We start from the raw sequence: 7,003 nt of genomic DNA, 5'->3' as shown, positions 1-7,003 counted from the left end.
CCCCGCGCTCGGTACCGCCCCCTCGAGGGCCCGCCTCTGCTCCGCCCCTCTCCGCGCCCCGCCCGGCTCCAGCGCGGATCCCTCCGCCGCCGTCCGTGTGGCCCACGCCTCGGCTTCGCGAGCGCCGGAAGGAGGCGGGCGCTGCCCCGCGGGGTCTGGAATATGGAGGCGGCGGGGCTCGCAGAGTTTGCGGACAAACGATGAGGGGACTATATCCCAGCGCGGAGGCGCACTCTCGATGTACTCAGTCCCCATGACGCAAGCGGCACAGGCCGTGAGATGAAAAGATAAGGCCGACAGCTCACGGCCAATCGCATAACGTGAAAACCTAACTGGCGGGACCGCCGACCATTCGCGATAAGGCCCCGCCTCCTCCCCGCCCCCCGTGCGCGACCAGCGAAGAAAGAGGCGGGACTCTGCGAGCTAGACCGCGAGAAGCGGAGGGGTGGGCCTTGGAGTTTGATTCTCAGGTTTGCATGACCGCCCGAGTGGTCAGATTGTACCTGTGTTCTCAGGACAGGGTCCCGGCGCAGGGTGCTGCGAGCGGGCTTGCCAGCCCGCTGGGATCAGACCTGTATAACTGGCGGGAACAACCGGGGCCAGCTGCGTGCCAGGGTCAGAGGGCACGGGGAACCGGCCGCGCTGACTTGCCAGTTGCCTTGGCCTGCCCGAGTCCGGGCTTCCTCATCTGTGAAATTGAATTTGGACGGGACTAGGGTCAAACCAGGAAATTCTCGGTGGTCTGTGTGCTCCCTTGGGTCTGACCCGCAAGCCCCCAGCCCCGCCGACACGCAGGGGCTTCTCAGCTGCAGAAGATCACGGGCGCTGCAGAACAGGCACAGCCATACCAGTGGAAACAGCACCAGCCTTTGTGGTCCTGTGTCCCCTAGGGGCTGCTACGCCCCGTTCCAGACCTGGAAGGAGGCCACCGTTCCTCCCGCCCACCAGCCTCTGGCCACCCGAGCGTCCTCACTGTTTTGGACCTTTCCAGGCTCATCCCCGTCCCTGGGCTGTTGTCCGTGCTGTGCGCTCAGTCCATATTCTTCCGTCTGGAACCCCCAGTCACCTCTCTTCAGTGCTGCACCCTGGAGCAGGGTTGAAGGAAGGAGGAGGAGTCGGGGTCCTGGGGGGAGACGTGAGCAGAAGGACCCTGCGGAGGCAGAGGGGTTCCGCAGGCTCCTCCCCAAAACCCGGGAGTCTCCCCTCTACACCCTCTTTGCAGAGCTCAGCTGATCCCTCCGACCCAGGGGCCCCCACAGACCTGAGGAGGGGTGTGGGTTCCATTCCCTCACCCCTCCAGGCCACACCAACCCTGGACAGATTCTTGGCACTCTCTGGGCCTCCGTTTACCCATCAGGAGAAAGAAAACACAGAGATGGGCACAGGACAGATACCCACAGCTCACGCCCTCATCCCTACCCTGACGGGCCTGGGCTCCAGTGAGGGCCCCTGACCTTTTCTGGTGGCCCAACCCCGAAACTACAGGTCTGCGGGCAGCTCTGCCTTTCCCCCAGTCTGGAGGTTTCTCCAGAATCAGTCCAGAGCCCAGGCCTCTCAGGGGTCCTAGCCCCACTCAGTGTGGCCCAACTTAGCCAACGCTCAGGGTCCAGACTGTAGAGTGGGCCCATATCCCTCCTGGAGTGGGCCTCAGTGCCTCCCAGGTGGGGTAGTGATCCGTGCACAGCAGTTACTGACTTCGCCCGGCTCAGTGCTAGGCATTGGGACACAGCGGCGGTATGACCTGTCCCGTCCCTGGCCTCTGTGGGACCTCAGAGCCTCCATTTAGGAGGGAAATGAGCCTTGTTCCAGCCATCTGTGTGGCTGTAAAATCCTCCTACCTGAGTGAGCCCAGAATGCAGACAAGGAAACCGAGGCTCAGAGAGCTCCTCTCTGGGGCCCAGTCCACCCTGGGGCTCGCACCTGCTGGAGGCTTTTCTGACACCCACAAGCCTCCATTGTCTTCCCTGGGGAGGTCTGCTGTGGGGCTGAGTCACCGGGAGGAGCAGGCCGTGGGGCCCCCACTCTGCAACCACCTCTGCCCGCCCTGGGGCCCAGGCACACCCTGTGGGGCCCTGGCACAGGGACAGGCAGCCAGCCAGGGAGCAGGGGCCCCCAAGGGCGGCCCACAGCCTGCCCACCCCGGCCTGCCTGACCCCAGCCTTTGTTCTCTGGGTGCCTGGGGCCCTGCAGGCAGGAGCCAAGGGCCTGTCTCCCACTGGCTTCCTCCCACCACCCAGGCCACACCCTCTGAGCAGGCTCCAGCCGGGGGACCCCATGGTGAGAAAGATAACCCCACTTCTGGTTGGAAAAGAAATGCCAGGCGCAGGGCTAAACCAGTGAATGGAGAAAAGTAAGGGACAGAATATGGGGGTGACGGTGGAAATGTCGGGAAAATGGACATTTTTGTTTGCAAAGGAAATGTGGCTGGACTTGGGCCTTTGGGGCCAGCGCCTTTCTTTACCGTTCTTATTTGTCCCCAAAGTGGGTGCTTCTCCTGGAGCGGGAACAGCTCCCCGCTCGCCACCCCACCCAGCTCCTTCCTTTCCATAAGCACACGCAGGAGGGAACGGCACGGATCACTCACACCAGCACCTTGCACAAGCCCCATTCTGCAGGGGTGAATGCTGACTCTGGAGCTGGGGGCTTCTTGATCCACGCAGACCCCTGTGAAGGGCCTTTGACCCCAACAGGGCCAGGATCTCCAAAACCACCACCTCTCCAGCCTGTGGTCGGGGTCATTCATTCTTCCCACAGAGAAGTTTTCCACTGGGCCTGCTGCAGGTGGTCTGGGGCTGACGTCTCCCGGGATAAGAATGGCGGTTTCCTGTCCGCCCCCCACCCACAAGTGACAGGTGATACTGGCCGCGGCGCAAGAAGGGTTTCAGGGGAGGGCCCAGGGACCTGTGGGTGCCCCAGGTCAGTGGCACTTGGACTGTGTCCAAGAGGGTGAGTGACTCGGGCAAAGAGTGGGGAACACTCTAGGCTGGGGGGACCTGCAGCGTCAAAGGTAGGCAGGTGGGACAGTGTGGGACGTGAATTTAAGGAACTCAGTCATGAGGCAGACTGAGGAACATGGGAGAGGAGCTGAGGCCAGCGGGAGGAGTCTGCCTTTAAGGGTGAGCTAGTGCCCAGCTGAAGGTCAGCTCAGGCCCAGGGTGTGACCTGCTGAGGGGGAGGGGTTGGGCGTGGTCTCTAGGGGGAGAGGGGCACTCAGACAGTGCTGGCCCTGGAGACTGTCCACAATCCGCAGGGTCTGCGGGATTTGGGGTGGATTTGAGGGCTAACCCTGTGGTGTGGGGATAAGGAGACAGCCACCCATGGGTGGTGGGTGTGGGGCTGGTACCCAGGTGCCTTGGTGGTAGGGCAGGGTCACCTCTGGGCCAGTGACAGGACAAATGGGTCCCAGGAAGGCCATGGCCCAGCTATGCTCAAACCCGGTTGGACAGAGCCAGAGACTGACCAGGAGGGCTGAGAGCCAGGGTCTGTGAGGGAGCGGGTGACTGTGTGAATAAATGAATCAAGAAGGAGTCTTGACTCAGGCTGAGCACCAGCCTGGACGGAACCAGAAAAACAGGCTGAAACCCCGACCTGGTCCAAATCCGGAGCCCAGATAGTCCCCTCATGCAGGCTGAACCCTGACTCTAACCTGAGTCCCCAGCTTGGTCTGAGCCACTGCCCAAGCTGAGCCCCAATTCTAGTTGAGCCCCTGAGTTTGAACTGAACCTCGCACAGGCCGCCTTCCCTGCCAGCCGAGCCGGCCCGCTCTCCCCCTGGGCCCACCGACCCTTTCCGCGGCCCTGTGCCACCTCTTCCCCGGCTGATGCCACCTGCTAAGGCGGCCCTTCCCCTCCTGGCATGTTGCCCACAGCTCCTGACTCCTGGGGCCTGTCCCACTGCATTCCGAGGTGGCCTATGCAAACACAGGGCACCTCCCCATGGTCCCCACAGGCACCCTGGCAGTTTCCCTGGGGTGCAGGGCAGGAGTCAGGGAGCCTGGCTGATTCCTGGATTCCAGCTACCCACGCACCCACCCACAGGGCAGCCCTGCTGGACCTCTGCCCACTGGGGGAGGGCACCCCATCACTCTGGGGCACTCCCCCTCTTTCCAGAGGTCTCCCATCCCCTGAGTTTCCCATCAGCCTATGTGCCCAAGGCCAGGGGGCTCCCAACCCTCGCTCCTCCCCCTGCTCCCTGGTGCCCCCAGAAGTGGGAAAGTGGCAGCTGGCAGCGCTCTGCCTCGATGAGCAGTGTGGGTCTCACTCAGGGCATTGGGGCCAGCCAGGGCAGGCATGGGGGCCAGGCCAGGCTCTGAGCCTGAAGCCCAGACATCTTGGCCGACGAGGTCGCAGCCGGGCTCGGGTCAGGGGCGGTCCCCGGGGACTGTGGGTACACACCGAGGGGCATGAGAGCCTTTGGCCGTTGGCCCCGATTCTGGCCATCCTGTCTGCAGCCGGGGCTCTGCCCAGCACCCTCCTGGACCCCAGCTCTGTCCACTCCCCACCTTACGGTGCTGCCCTGGGTTCCTCCTACGCCTGGGGGTGCCCAGCTGGCCCTCCTCTGGGGTCGCCCTTCCTCTCTCTTCCTAGCTATCTGCACCTCATCCTTCAGCCCTCAGTTGGGGTGCTGCCTCCTTCAGGGACCCTCCCGGCCCCCAGACCAGGCCGGGCTCCCCTCTACCAACCCTCTTGTAATTCTTCTCGCTGTTTGGTGCTCCCCTCACTCATACCAGCCCCAGGAACCCCGACAGCGGGAGCCGAGACTCGGGCACGGCAGAACCCTGGTTCTTGGGGACAGGTCGAGAGCAGAGAGGTGGGTGTCAGGGGCGAGGCTTGTCCCAGCCCCTTTCCACGACGTTTTTGTGATATGACCCTGGGCAGACACAGCCCCTCTGGGGTGTCAGTTTTCCTCCTGAAAATCAGGGGCAGCTACCTCGTGCTGTCCCTGCGTGAGGCACCTCACTGACGCTCACTCTGGTCCCGTGAGGCAGTGACCTCGGCACCCTTTTGGCAGATGGGGAAGCTGAGGCCCAGAGAGACTGAATCAGCTACACTTGTAACGCCTTTGCTGGAGCTTAATGTGGCCTGCTAGAGTGTTTGCAGAGAAAGTAAATATGTTGCACAAATAGGTCGTTCAAGCAGCGAGGGAAGGAGCAGCCCCACGCCTCCTTGGAGGTGAGCAGGACCCAGCTCTGGGTCCCGGGCATCTGGGCTTAGGTTTAGCCCTGTGTGTTCCATGGTGGTTGGGGGTTTTCTTTTAAAGATTTACTTACGCATACAGAATGGGGTGCAGGCCAGAGGTGCTGGGTGGTGAGAGGAGTCACCAGAGACAGAGCGGGGAGCAGAACAGGCCGATCAACAAGGTGCACTGCTGAGGGGAGCAGTGGGAGGGCCAGGAGAGGTCTGCTGCACCCTGGGGGTCACTCCCTGGCCGGGGATCGAAGTCGCACTGAAGAGGCTGCGGCTGGCTTACAGTGCTGCGCTTTAAGCTGCTGCACCACCAGGAAGGGCCCAGGCTGGGAGTTTTCCAGCGGCCAGCGGGGAGTGTGTGTGAGGCAGGATGGTGGTCAGAGCTCCCTGTGCGCTGGGAATTGGAGGAGTCTCCATGACGGCTCCTTTCACCTCTTCCCCCCTTCCCTGTCCTCTTTGGGACTGGAAAAGCTACAAAGCACAATGCTCTATAAGAAGAAAAATCAACAAACTTGACTACATACAAAAAGAAGTACTTCTGAGTTGAAATGGACCCAGAAATGAGGTGTGACTGTGGGCGTGGGGTGGCCAGGGGACATTGGCAGCAAGAAGGATCCGTGTCCTTCACATGCAGAGTTCCTACAAACCAACAGAAAACAACCAAATAGAAGACGTGGCAAAGACGTAAGTTATTAGTTCATAGAAAAAGATATGCAAGGGGCAGGGCCCTCCCTGCTGCGCAGCCGCTTAAAGCACAGCACCGTGATGCCAGCTGCAGCCACTGCAGCGCGAGTTCGATCCCCGGCCCCGGAGGTGACCCACAGGGAGCAGCAGACCTCTCCTGACCTGCCCGCTGCTCCCCTCAGCGGTGTACTTCGTCATTCGGCCTGTTCTGCTCCCCACTCTGTCTCTGGGGAATCCTCTCACCCCCTGCACCTCTGGCCTGCACCCCAGTTCTGTATGTGTAAATAAATAAATATTTTTAAAAAAGAAATACAGCAGGCAATTGGAAAGGGAAAAAAAAGCAAAGCTTAGTGTCTTTCATTATAAAAAAAAAAAAGCAAACAAATATGCAAATGAGGAGCCACTTTTTGTCCTTACAGTTGGCGAAACAGTAAAAGAAATGTCACATCCTGATGGTGAAGGGAGATTTGGGGGCCACTGGGAAGGGTTTATGGCAACGAAGAGGAGCCTCCCTTGAGCTCCCCTCCAAGTCTAGTCCCAACACTCCAGTAAGTCTGATGGAAACAGCAGCCAGGCAGGCGTGTTCGTCGCATCGCCAGAGGCCTGGAGACAAACGCGCCTGTGAAAGGGAGCGTAGAACACGCCAACAGGACGATGTGGGGCCACATGGTCTCTGCCTTCCGGGCAAGAAACGCCTGGGGTCACCGTGCAGCTAAGGCAAGCTTGAGAATCATGGCTCCATTTGGGGAGCAAAGGTTTGAAAAAGAAAAAAAAATCGTGTATCGAAAAAGTGCAGGAGGAAATGCCCCACAGGGTCCGCGGTCGCTCTGGGCGCAGAGGGGACTTTCAGTTCTTGCTTTGTATTTATATCTGAGAGGTGGGATTAGCTGAGATGTGGGGTTTGTTTTCTGTGTGGTGAGCTTTGGCATGTCTTTAAATGGAAAGAAACTCCTGGCTAGAGGTATGTGATCCCGCAGGGCCACAGGACTGGGCTGAGTTCCCACTGGAGGAGACCTCTGGGGGAACCCACCCCCCAAGGTCTGGCCCCCTCCAGGGCCACCGTGAGAATAAGGAGCACTGTAGAGAGCGCCCGTGAGGCCACCTCCCCAGTTCTCATCAGTCAGAGGGACTCA

This window comes from Condylura cristata, unplaced genomic scaffold, assembly GCF_000260355.1.
Source record: "Condylura cristata isolate star-nosed mole 26May11 unplaced genomic scaffold, ConCri1.0 scaffold00025, whole genome shotgun sequence".
Taxonomy (NCBI): domain Eukaryota; kingdom Metazoa; phylum Chordata; class Mammalia; order Eulipotyphla; family Talpidae; genus Condylura; species Condylura cristata.
Note: the sequence above shows the minus strand (reverse complement) of the source record.